Genomic DNA, 13,430 nt, shown 5'->3' on the forward strand with positions numbered 1-13,430 from the left:
TGATAGCTGTTCCACATCACATTATCCGTGCAGGGGATCAGATAGATCCTTCAATTGCCAAGTCAAAATGCTTTTGTAATTTGAATTTCCTCACAGTGAGAATACAATCATTGCCATTATCAACCTTGGTGGACGACATGACAGAATATGTAGACAAAACAAAGGATAAAGAGGTGGCCCTCTTAAGAAAATTCTTTCTTGCCTCAAAAACAGGAAATGACAGCGGAACAAACCTTTCAATCAATCTACTGTCGCATTTACATGTAACGGAGAGTCAGAAATATCTAATGGAATTACTACAGCAAGCTAAGGATACAGTCTATGCTAGTAAGTCTCCATTACTTATACCAGTATTTCCATATCTGGCACCGAGTAAAGATGCTTCGTCAGCTCTTTTGAAGATTTATGATGATGTTGTTGATATCATTTCAAGTGGTTCAGAATCAGTTTTGATGACACATGCGAAAGAGGCAAATGACGATCAAAAAGGGTACCTTGTTTTTGATTCAAATAGTAATGATGTCAACCAATTAAGCCATGACAAAGGATTCAAGCCAGTTATGCCACCCATCTTGGATCATTCCACGAAAAGAATAATAAACATAGGCAGAGACAGCTTTCAGATTTTCCATTTAAACAATCACGTTACAAAGAGGATGAAGTTTTCCGACATTTTTGAAGATCTAGGAAAAGAGATGTACCCTACAATGAGTTGTCTAAGTACCGATTTCTTACATTTGACCATTTTATTTAGCAATGGAGAGGTTCTAATAATGGATACAAACAGTTTCCAGAAAGTTGACTTCATCACATTGAGAGAACAAGCAAATGATGTTTCTAACATTATTACTACAAGTATTGACAATTTAAAGATTATTTTCACTATTAAAACTGTTGCAAGTGAAAATGAATATGAACAAGAGGGCGTTGTTAGAATCCATCTTGTTGGTGCTGCAGAAAATGGAAAAATAGTGAAAACGAATCATACTTATACCAGAGGTCTTGCTGCAGTTGGTTTTAATGAGAACCTGCTTGTAGCAACTGGTGATAGAGAATCAGATGATACTTTGACAGTTGTTAACCTAGATAAGGTCAGGATTTCTATCACACATAAATGGTCTTCTAAAGTAATGCAGCTATCTGTAGCACAATATCATGCACTGGCTGCCATTTGGTTGGAACAAGGCTACGTAGCTGTGTTCGACATTTCAAATGGAGAGGTTGTCCAACAGTTAAACATAGATAATTATGTAACAAGCTTTGGAGTGAGCTGGGAATATGATTTAATCGTAATAGGTGACAACCAAGGACAGTTAATTATGTACGAAGCACAGACAGGGAAACACTTTGAGGATTTCAAGGCAGAAAATAATGAAATCGTTAAAGTGGCAATACTTGAAGATCAAGTTGTTACAGTAAGCAAAAGAAAATCAGCAAAAGTTTGGGTGCGAAGAACATTACTAAATACTGATGCTAATGAATCATCAAGAACAGATGTCAATGGAGAAGGTTCTGAAAAGCTGGGACATAAGGATATCATTAGTTTTGACGTTGACCTTAAAGGACACTGCATCATAACTTCATCAGACGACAACAATTTGAGAATCTGGTCAATGGATAGTTTTCAGCTAAAACAGAAGATTTACATTGGAATCACTGGCCATAAAGTATCAGCAGCAGTTAATTCAATTTGTATTGTTTTCGACAATCAAGCCCAAACATTAAAAGTGTTTAATTTCGAAGAAGGATATGAGGAAAAAAGCTTCCGAGCTAGACCCGTTTTAAGTTTCTGCCTGGGAGAAGATCATAAGACATTATGTATCCTTATAACTGACGAAAACAATCAATTTATTGAAATAATAGATCTCGTTCGTCTAAAATCTACAAAAACCATTCCGTTGAAGCAGGAGCTGACTTATGAAAGTATAGATCTGTCTATAAATAAATCAGAACGCTATCTTATCCTTAGAATTGCAATTCTTGGAAAAGAATATGCTAATATCCGAACCTTATGTCTTAGGCAAAGTGGAGGATTTTTTCCGCAGTCTCATAAACACAGGTTTTATGCTATAGACAAATTGCACGCTACAGGAGAACTAATTCCATGTACTCGAGTTCTCACGAAAATTCCACATCTAGGAGAAGTTGTCTGCCCCTATCAAGGAAATGTCATGATGGTCACAACTGGTGACAAGGTTATGTTTTGGGATATTAGTACTGGCAACTGTGAACAAATAAAGACAAGAGGAGAAAAACTAGGATTTATCATGTTTATGCACCGACCAGACCACTTGAGAACATCATGCAAAGGTACAAGTCTAGCAATGGAACAAAGTAGCGATGGAAATTATGTTGCTATAGGATATGAAGATGGTTATATGATTGTGTGGGATGCCAACACTGGCTACCCAGTGGGAAGAAAAGAACAAAAGAAAATGCACAAAGCTTCGGTAAGATTATTTAAAACTTTTTTTGGGTCAACTGCTATCAATGTAACAAGAGCAAGATTTATTGTTTTCCATTTTGATTGACATCTTCATTGTTGTGTTCGTTGTTAGATTTTGTTATCTGGTAAAGTCAATTTTAATATAGGTAAAGTTTATATGATTTAATTCATATATATATTATACTCAATGCATTGTATATTCAGAAATTAATTCAATCTGTTTTAAAACTATTCAAAATGTGAAACAGAAAGTGTTGCTAGTAGTATTGTTCTCAGTCGGAAACCAGGTTGAAATTGAACAAAAGAATCGAAGCTTTTTGTTAGAGAAGGCGATAAATGTTTACTGTATTGTTTACTATAGTGACACATTTTTTAAAAGTTAATAGAAACAAACAAAATTGCAATTTTCTTCTCAATAACGAGGTGTTTTATTTTAAATACACCATTTGCATAAGTACATAGTACATGATCATGTACATAGTTAAGCAGAACAATTAGATATCAAGTCGACGACATGGGTATCTTTCAAGTTGGATGAAGAAAATGCATAACCTCCGATTTTTTTGAAAAAATTACCACGGACGGAAAACATATCAATCTATTAGTTCAGTAATTTTCGTGTCTGCCCTTCCATTATGTGACTGAAGAAAAAATTCCAAAAAAAAAGTAACAATTGTATCGAAAAGAGAAAATCGAGTGCACCTTTTTATGATAGGGCGTGTTTGAGTTGAGTATTTTGTCTTGATATCGTACGAAGTAAGAATATTTCATACATCCTCTCGCTTCAGATTCTATCATTTTTATATATTAAAGCTACAGGTTGACTTATAACACAAATTTTTTTTTCTTACTGAAAGTACTTGACGACAGTCTTACAAGTTGGATGATGAAAATGCATATCTTCGAAAATTTCTAATTTTTTGTGTGTGATAACTAGGGTTTATAGTCTTCATACACTAAAAAAAATCTAGTCTGCCCCTCCACGAAATATTTAATTAGAATTTTTTTAAATGTTTATGAATTTTCGAAAATTTCACCTGATAACCGATCAGACAATAGTTTTAAGTTGAATCAATGCAGACAAGATCATTAACTGATGCTCATTAGCGAGTTGATACATTTGTCTTTTAAAATGCAACTGACATATAAGGATCGTACTGGTTCAATGTGGATACATTTATCGGTTTCCAAGACCAAAATTGGTAGCGCGTCATCCCTACAATGGCTTCCATTTCTACGATTGTGAAAATGAACTGGCGTAATGGGGAGATAATTTTGACGAAGTAGGATCCTCATTGTTCTATAACATGCAGATTCAGAATTTTAGTGGATACCAATTTGTGTTGATATTTGTTGTAGAATATGCTGCATTAGCACCTTTTTCATTTTACTGACCACAAAGAATTTATGGTTTACTTATTCTTGCCAAAAAAAACAAAGAAAAATAAAAAGTATTGTAGCATTTTGAAGACTATTTTGGCTTCTAAGTAAATAGCGTCTCTGACCTACATTTCCTACTTCATTTTAGATTTACATCTCAGTATCTTTGACTAAAAGGTAACTTAGAACAGTGTTGGACTCATATTGTCTAAAATTGATTAGGATGTATCTTTAAATAGATATGATAACCATCCGTCTCTAATGACATATTGTCCACTTTGAATTACAATTGCAAATTACTTTATTAATCCGTATGTATTGCCTTTTTTCTGAAATTCAATAATTTAACAGATAGTTCAACAAAAGAAAAACTATGAATGATCTATTACCTGTGTTATTCAGTCAAGCTTTATAATCGACTCTGTGTAGTATTTGTATTTCTATCCATCTGATGAGTAAAACCTTTTTGAACTGATTTGTATAGTTCGTTCTGTTACACCAGTCCCAGGTTAAGTGGAGGATTGGGATCTCGCTACCATGTTTTACCTCTCCACATTCTGCATGAATGTACCTGTTCCAAGTCAAGAGCCTATAAATCGGTATTTGATATTTTGTTTATGTGTTCGGTATTTGTTCTTCGTTCTTTTTTTTTTGTATTTAAATTAGGCCGTTAGTTTTCTCGTTTGAATTATTTTACATTGTTATTTCTGGTTCTTTTATTACTGACTATGCAAAATTGGCTTAGCTAATTGTTGAAGACCGTACGGTGACCTATAGTTGTTAATTTCTGTGTCATTTTGTGTCTTGCGGAGAGTTGTCTCATTGGCTATCATACCACATCTTTTTTTTAATTAATATTAAAGTGATGTTTTTATTAATTATAACAATGGATTGTTGATACGCATTAGATTGACATGTACTATTCACTTTTTTTTTTACTTTGTATCAGCAGTCTACTTATAATATTCTTGTTTATATAAAATAACAGATTAACATCTTAGCCATCAGAAATGCAAACAATAATTTCTAGGACATTTTTTTCTTTTATTTCTAATATTGAAAATATGTGATCAAATTTTAAAGAGTTTTTCAGCCATAACTGGAAAGATATTTTTTATTTATATCAGAACATATCTCACTCATCTAAAAATGAATAATTTCATAATATAAAAGAAGTGCACTATTTTGTTTGTAGGTGGTTACCATAACAATATCACCAGACAGTAAATGGGTTGCGTCTAGGTGTCTTAATAACATGCTGATATTTTGGGACATCACTACTGGAATAGACGTCATACAACTAAAGATCCCCTCTGATGTCCAACAGATGAAGTTCACAGCTGATTCTAAACATCTTGTTATCAGGATAGGAGTTCAGGCTACTAGAATTTTAGTGTACAAACTTCATCCCGGTCAACAGTAATACTAAGGCAAAGTTTACACGACGGGTGCCACATGTGGACCAGGATCTGCTTACCCTTCCGGAGCACCTGAGATCACCCCACGTTTTGGTTGGGTTTGTGTTACTTAGTCTTTAGTTTTATATGTTGTGTCTTGAGTACCATTATTTGTATGTTTGTCTTGATCTTTTTTAGACGTGGCGTTGTAAGTGTATTTTCGATCTAGGAGTTTTAATGTCCCTCTGGAATATTCCCCCGTTTTTACATTGGCAACGTATAATTGTACATGTTCCGCCTAAAAATTAGTTCCACGAGAATCTTTGTTACAAACAAATGTCATAATATCTGTTTCTGTTTGAAAAAATAATTTTTACCATTCATTCAGTTAGGAAAATAGAAATTCACTGAAAATAATATTCCAGAATATATTTTTTCCATTTTGGAACTTATATTATAGAGGAAAACAATCTTATTTTGTTTTTAAATACTCTACAATTAATAAGCTTTAAACAAACAGTTGTCTGATTTTGATTTTTTCCATAGAGGAAACTTACAACTGATTTCAATTACTGATATATTACGGATTTCATTAAGGGGAGGTAACTAGGGTACTGTAAAAAAAAGTTTTAAAAATGCAGAATCTTTTGGAGTATCACGTGTAGTAATAGACATTGATAACACTGTTGACTATTTTTTATTGAAGATTGTTATATATAAAATAATAGGTAGTTGAGTTTTTGATTCTGACTATATCATGTGCAATATCTAGACGAGCCCGTTAGGGCGAGTTGAAGATATTCAACATGATATAGTCAGTATCAAAAACTCAACTACCTATTATTCTGTTTATCGGTAATTATGACGTCACGCAATGTTATGACGTCACACAATGTATTGTCTAATATTTTCAGTGATACAGCCAGTACGTTGATACTCGAAAATATTTGGCAGTAAGATCAAAGGGAAAATATACTAATTACCGATAAAGTTAAGAGGGTGTCCATGGAAAAAACAGGCAGTGGATGTCACATGACATATTTTGTTTTCAAAATTTTTTCTTCTATTTCATATTACAAATTCATTCTTCCTCAAAGTTACATTTTGTTTTTTTATTAACTGCAACAAATAATGACAAAAAATATAAATAGAAAGCACTGAAAATTCATTGAAAAAGGGAGATAACTCTTCATTTTGTACAGAATTTTTTGCTTTGTTAGTGAACTTTAAAATTATTTTCTGAGCCATCCACTGTTAATTCAGAAATATCTTTGACATATATATGTCTTTTGTATGATAAAAACATTGCATCGGAACCAAATATTCAGTGGGACAAAAATTATGTTGTGCCATCCATATCATAGGATTTGCCTGATATTTACTTGGATAGCCTCTTAAATTATTAATAAAAAAGAACAAAAAATGTATGCATTTTTTCAGTATTGTAATATTTTATATTATTTTATTATTGTATTAATTGAATGACAAATCAAGAAAAAGGTGCCGTGTCTATTTCTAAAATATGTTACTGTGGATTTTTTTTCGTGGATTAAAAAATCTTTTCGTGGATATTTGATTTCGTGGTTTGGTCAAAGTCTATATACAACCTGATGGCAAATTTGTGATTCGTTGAACATTTAAATGCGGGGTTCACATGTTTCACCAAAAACAACGAAAATTGATATCCCACGAATAATAATGAATTCACTGTATATAAACTTCAACCTATATATTTTACTATGTTTAACATGTACTATATAACTTGATTTATGTTCATGTGTAAATAAAAAGAAACTCATTTAAAAAAGGTGCATGTTTATTTAACAACTTTAATGGACCTAAATTACTGCAGGCTAACATTGATTTCTTTTGTAAGCCATTACCGTGATATTGCTTTTTGCATAGTCTTAGCTTTTTCATAAAATGGAAAGAAAAAGAAAAAAATATGTTGACATTCAAAATGCAACTCAACAAAATATTCACTTTTGTTTCTTTTTTAAAGTCTCCACAGTGTTGATTTGGCATTAACTTAAATTTTAAATACTTCTTCAAATAATAAAACTATATTTCCTTTTATTTGGCTTTACTATATTCGTTTTAACTCATTTTTAAAGATATGCACACTGTCTTATTTCCACTGAGTGTTTAAAACAATTGTTAGTTTACATTTCATCGATATTTTTGAACTGGTTTTGTTAAAAAGTAATAAAACTACATTTGGTATAGTTATGAGGCCTTGCCGGCTCAATTTTTCGAATAAAATCATGTTTTTCGACATATATTTGATATACATATAATTCAGTGAATTTCCGGATTCATTTCATCGACCTATCCGACAATATCCGAAGTTGATTTACTTTTAATTGACGAATTGCTTTAGCACTGCATCATATTATTGTTTTGTGTTTATACCAATTAGATATATTTTTATTGATAGTATCATAGGTTTTATTGAACAAATGTGTAAAAAGATTTGTCTGATAAATTTCGGTCAACAATGAAAACAGCTTTCAGGAGAATACAGAACACACGTTTAACACGAAACAAAAGCATGGTCTATGACAAACATGTAATACATCCACATAATTGACTATTGGGATTATATAAAAATTGAAAATTGTAGTCATTTGTTTTGTTAGAATTATATATTCATATATTTGTTATTTGTAGAATGTAAAATTTATTTTTTGTTTTTAAAATAGAAAATTAGAAATATTGTTTGCTTAACCTTTTTACTCAGTATATGTATATAATATAGATTTTATACCAAAGCTGTTGTTATCATTTTTATAATTTTTTATGGGGCGAAATGTCCTATGTCGATTTCTATCTACTCTCACACACATGTTAGTAAGAAGCATTAAAACTAGGTTAAATCCTCCGTTTTCTGCATAAAAAAAAATGCCTGTACCAAGTCAGGAATAGGACAGTTGTTCCTGTTGTTATCCATTCGTTTGATGTGTTTGAGCTTTTGATTTTGCCATTTGGTTAGAAACTATCCGTTTTGAATTTTCCTCGGAGTTTAGTGTTTTTGTGATTTTACTTTTTCATGCTGACTGATGAACCCTCAAAAGTTTGGGCCAGTAGATACTTTATAATTGCGAAAAAGTAAACTACCTGTTAAAAAAGGGTTTAACCAGTAAGCTTGCAATGACACTTAAAAATTAAAATCACAAAAAAACAAACTGATCTCCGAGGAAATTTCAAAACCATAATTCCCTGAACCAATGGCAAAAGTCTGGGAGAACATAATATATGTATTATTTGTAATTGTTTCTGACCTAGCTTTGAAAAACTAAGAACAAACATTTAAGCGTATATCGAATCTTTTCTGATAGTTACTTATTTTTGGGTTTCATATCGATCTATTACTTTAGGTCAATTGCAAGTGATAAATACAGTTATGTCATATGTTGTGCTGTTACATGACTGTTAAATGCTAAAGGGGAAGAGGGACGGAAGATACCAAAGGGATAGTCAAACTCATAAATCTAAAAAAACTGACAACGCCATGGCTAAAAATGAAAAAGACAAACAGAAAAACAATAGTACACATGACACAACATAGAAAACTAAAGAATAAACAACACGAACCCCTCCAAAAACTAGGGGTGATCTCAGGTGCTCCGGAAGGGTAAGCAGATCCTGCTCTACATGTGGCACCCGTCGTGTTGCTTATGTGATTACAAATCCGGTAAATAGTCTAATTCGGTAGGTCACATTCATGAAAGGGAAGGGGATTGTAGTTACGACGTAAGGAACATATCCGATATCATTTGTGAAATGGTTATTCCATAACGGTCAACCAACTCGTGATGGCGTCCGGAAAATTTACGAAGGGATGATTTCAACTTCACCATTTGGAACTCTTGGTTTAATAGCTTCCTTGTTGAAGTTGAACACTTACAAACATGCTTAACCCCGGCCGCCACATTCTGTATACAATTGAGAATGGACATGGGGAATGTGTCAAAGAGACAACAACCTGACCATAGAACAGACAACAGCAGAAGGTCATGTTCATTTTCGTATTCAGTGAGTGTTGATGGTTAATGTCTGTTATATCTGTTTTTCATAAATTGTAACGTTAACGATTAAGCCGTCAGTTTCTCGTTAACAAAGTTTCACACACACAAATATGTAAGTCTATTATGACTGACTAAATGGTATGAGTTTATCTGATTGTTGCGGACCGTACCATACCATGACCGTTAATTGCTAACATAATCACATTAGTGTCAATCATAAAACATCTCCTTTATTTTTCATTTTTATATCAATTATAAAAGAACTTGTGCATTACTTGACATTTCTACAGTTCCTTTGTTATTCCTATAATAAATTATGATATGAACCCTGAAAAGAGAAGGCTGTCATTACCCATTCCCCGATTCAATGAGTATAGCATTTAGTCATCTTTTTCTCGAAACCTCTGTACTGAATGAAACCAGTATGAAAGTTTTTTTTTTAAATGAAATCATTTGTCATTTTCTTTATTGTTTCAACAGGATTTTTGTATCTTAAAATGTCGGATCCTAATTGGAGTTTTCATTTATAACCTGGAATTGCACCGAGCTGGTGTTGTATCGAGGTATTGTCATTTATGCACCGGCGAAAATGTCAGGGGCATATTAAATTACCCCTGTCCATCCGTCTGTTCGTCCGCCCCTCTGTTCGTTTGTTTTTGTTTGTCTCTCCGGGCATACATTTAGATACATGTTATGTCCAACTATCTTATCCTACAGTTTTTGAGCTACAACTTAATATTTTGAAGGTTTGTAATCGACGCGTTCACGTGCACATGATTTTGATTTATTCAATATATAAAATCCAAGATAGTTGAACTTAGCCATTTAATTGTACTAAAATGAGAAAGGGGATGTTAGATATTCACAAACACCGGTAGATGGACTTCACTTCCTTTCGCACTAGCTATATAATTAAAAACATGGTTTGTAATATAAAAGTATGTGGAACTATACTCATTCATAACTTTGACAGGACACACATGGCATAGTCTATATTTAGGTTTTACTTGAGTAGAATTTTTTTAATCTTTAGAGTCAATATAAATGGTTACTAATTCATATTTTGTCGCAACACTTTAATAGTAGCCGTACATGAAAGATGCTGAAAATAGAAAAATAAAAATACTCTTTATTTGTTACCGTTTTTTTATTGTTTGGCTCGGGATAGTCAAATAATCATGACGCCGTAAAAGGCTATTTTTTGTGTGCTAATTTTACATAGCTTTAACACATTCAGAACTGCAACAAAGAGAGATATAAAAGAAACGATATTTTGCAATTGTTATGATTAACAGAATCCTCCAGTCTCTAAATACTAAATAAGTCGGAGTAGTAAACTAGTCCGTCTTTTTTTAATTAGTGTTTTTGGCCACTGGTCCGATCTTCTTGCCTAAAAAAAGAATGTTTGTATTTGATATTGACTTTATCATGTTTATTGTTTATTTAATACGTTTGAGTAATTTAAATCATAAATGTCCAACTTTTAACTAGGGTACGAAATTTCGATTCTAATTGTTCGTTACCAAATATTTTTTCTAACAACATACATAACTTCTATAGTTGTCAGTTGCTGCGAGTACTCTCATGTCTTTACAATGTCTCTTTTATGTGGAGATGTATAAGTTCCACGCCACGTCCACTCTGTTTCTGTTACTTCTTTTTGTGATTTGTTTGGATCTCATAAGTAAAGCCCTTTCAAGTGATTTTTATAGTAACTTCTATTTTGAACTGTTACAACCCTGTTAGCGAAGAGTTGGGATCACTCTAATGTTTTGTAACCCTGCAATTTTATGTATTTGCCTTTTCAAAGTCAGGAGCCTGTAATTCCTTGATTGTCGTGTGTTGCTATTTATCATATTTGATTTTCGTTCATAATTTTTTACCTAAACCAGACCGTTATTTTTTCGTTTTAATAAGTTTGTATTTATCATTTCGGGGACTATTATAAAATTGAGAAAGGAAATGGTGAATATGTCAAAGCGACAACCACCCGACCATAGAGCAAACAACAGCCGAAGGCAACCAATGGGTCTTCAATGTAGCGAGAATTCCCGCACCCGTAGGTGTCCTTCAGCTGGCCCCTAAAATATGCATAATAGTACAGTGATAATGGACGTCATACTAAACTCCGAATTATACACAAGAAACTAAAATTTAAAATCATACAAGACTAACAAAGGCCTTACTATAAAACGTTTACAGTATATATCAACAGATGAAGCTTTTACCGGAAAAAGTTAATCTACGAAAACGTCGCCATGAGACCTTCACAAAAAGTCATCTTTTAAAAATGAGCAAATAGGTATAATTTCTCTAACAATTATTAGGTAGCATGGGATAATGTCAACTTGTTTTACATTTTTGAAGATATAAAACAAAGCATCTGTTATTCAATTTTTATGGATGTGAACTTAAGCATGGATGCAATTTGGATTCTTCTCATTATAAAATATTTACCATTTAGAGGTCGGTTCAAATCCGTTTATCTATGATTCAATATGGATTCAAAATTAAATTGCTGTAACCATTTAGTAAATAATGACACATCTGCAAAATAAACACAAAACTGGAAACTTTAGTCAGGATAATTTTTAAACGTGGGTGACAAAAACTGTAAAAATAGGTACCATTTAGGTACAATCACGTTAGACCATTGTGCATGTGCATTTGGGTCGTGTATAAGTATAAATTAATTATATATTACTGAAAAACAAAAAAGAAGGTATAATTGGGATACTAGAAAATAAAAAGATAATAGCATTGCTAACAGAATTAAGACACAATGGAAATAATGTCGGACAGAATATTACATAGAAAAAAGTAGACTATTAAACCCAAATCCTGCCAAAATACTGCACTCCTTCTTAACAATCATAATTTATTTATCATACTAAAACACAAAAAGTATTTCTTTATACAATTTTAACTTTCACATTTGACTGTCTAAGTATATGAGTATTCTTCTATATGTTATCTATCCGAAATTTTTGTTATTATGTATATTATTGTTTAAACGTCTCTGTAACCTTGGTACTATCATGGTTTTATGAGAATAACCTAGATATCTGTCATTTGTTCAGCTTTTGTATCCCCAATCGGCAATCCTCGGGTGAATCCGTATGGTCATTTGTTCGGCGTATGTAGCCCCAATCGGCAATCCTCGGGTGAATCCGTTACTCTCTTGTACGGAATTGGCCGAGTTGTGACGATTGATGTAGCCATGCAATTTGTTGCTGATGTTAAGAAGTAATAATCTTCCTACAATTGCATGCAGAATTTTTTTTCTAACCTCACACTTTAACAACTTCTAGAAAAAAAATGTCATTTAAACGTGAGAGTGTTGGTTATTTATGATGACTGTTTTAAAAAATTACAAATATATCTCGAATCAATCTTATTAAAATAAGTTCTCATCACTTGCTCCTCGATTTTTTATATGTCGCCGTGTGAGCACGGCGACATATAAAAAATCGAGGAGCAAGTGATGAGAACTTATTTTAATAAGATTGCAATCATTTCGGACTATTATTAATAATTATTATTTTAATCATGCGTTTCGGTATTTGTGAAAATAATCAAAAGATATTTCTATTATCATCCTTGGAGACTTTGCATATATTTCGTCAACGACTTGTCAAACAAGTTTTAGTAGTTACGTGTATCCGTGAAATTAGAAATCAACATGTATAGTCATAGCTATTCGTTCACATATTTAGATGTAACAAGCATTTTAAAATAATATATGTTAACCAAGGGAAACATACCGAATAGATATAGGAAGATGTGGTGTGAGTGCCAATGAGACAACTCTCCATATAAATAACAATTAAAAAGTAAACCATTATAGGTTAAAGTACGGCCTTCAACACGGAGCCTTGGCTCACACCGAACAACAAGCTATAAAGGGCCCCAAAATTACTAGTGTAAAACCATTCAAACGGAAAAACCAACGGTCTAATCTATATAAACAAACCGAGAAACGAGAAACACGTATATATTACATAAACAAACGACAACTACTGTACATCAGATTCCTGACTTAGGACAGGTGCAAACATTTGCAGCGGGATTAAACGTTTTAATGGATCCAAACCTTCTCCCTTTTTCTGAAACAATAGCATAACATCACAACAAAGACAAACATACGATAAAATATCAATTGGCAGACTTAACTCAATC

The 13,430-nt window shown here is 32.5% G+C and overlaps 1 protein-coding gene across 1 annotated transcript in view; it reads right to left on the bottom strand.

Moving 5' to 3' along the window:
- LOC143056740 (uncharacterized) overlaps window positions 1-13,430 on the bottom strand; it is a 415,780-nt gene that overhangs the window by 216,186 nt on the left and 186,164 nt on the right. The gene's annotated exons all lie outside the window — the stretch shown is intronic.

The sequence above is a fragment of the Mytilus galloprovincialis genome, chromosome 13, assembly GCF_965363235.1.
Source record: "Mytilus galloprovincialis chromosome 13, xbMytGall1.hap1.1, whole genome shotgun sequence".
Classification (NCBI taxonomy): Eukaryota; Metazoa; Mollusca; class Bivalvia; order Mytilida; family Mytilidae; genus Mytilus; species Mytilus galloprovincialis.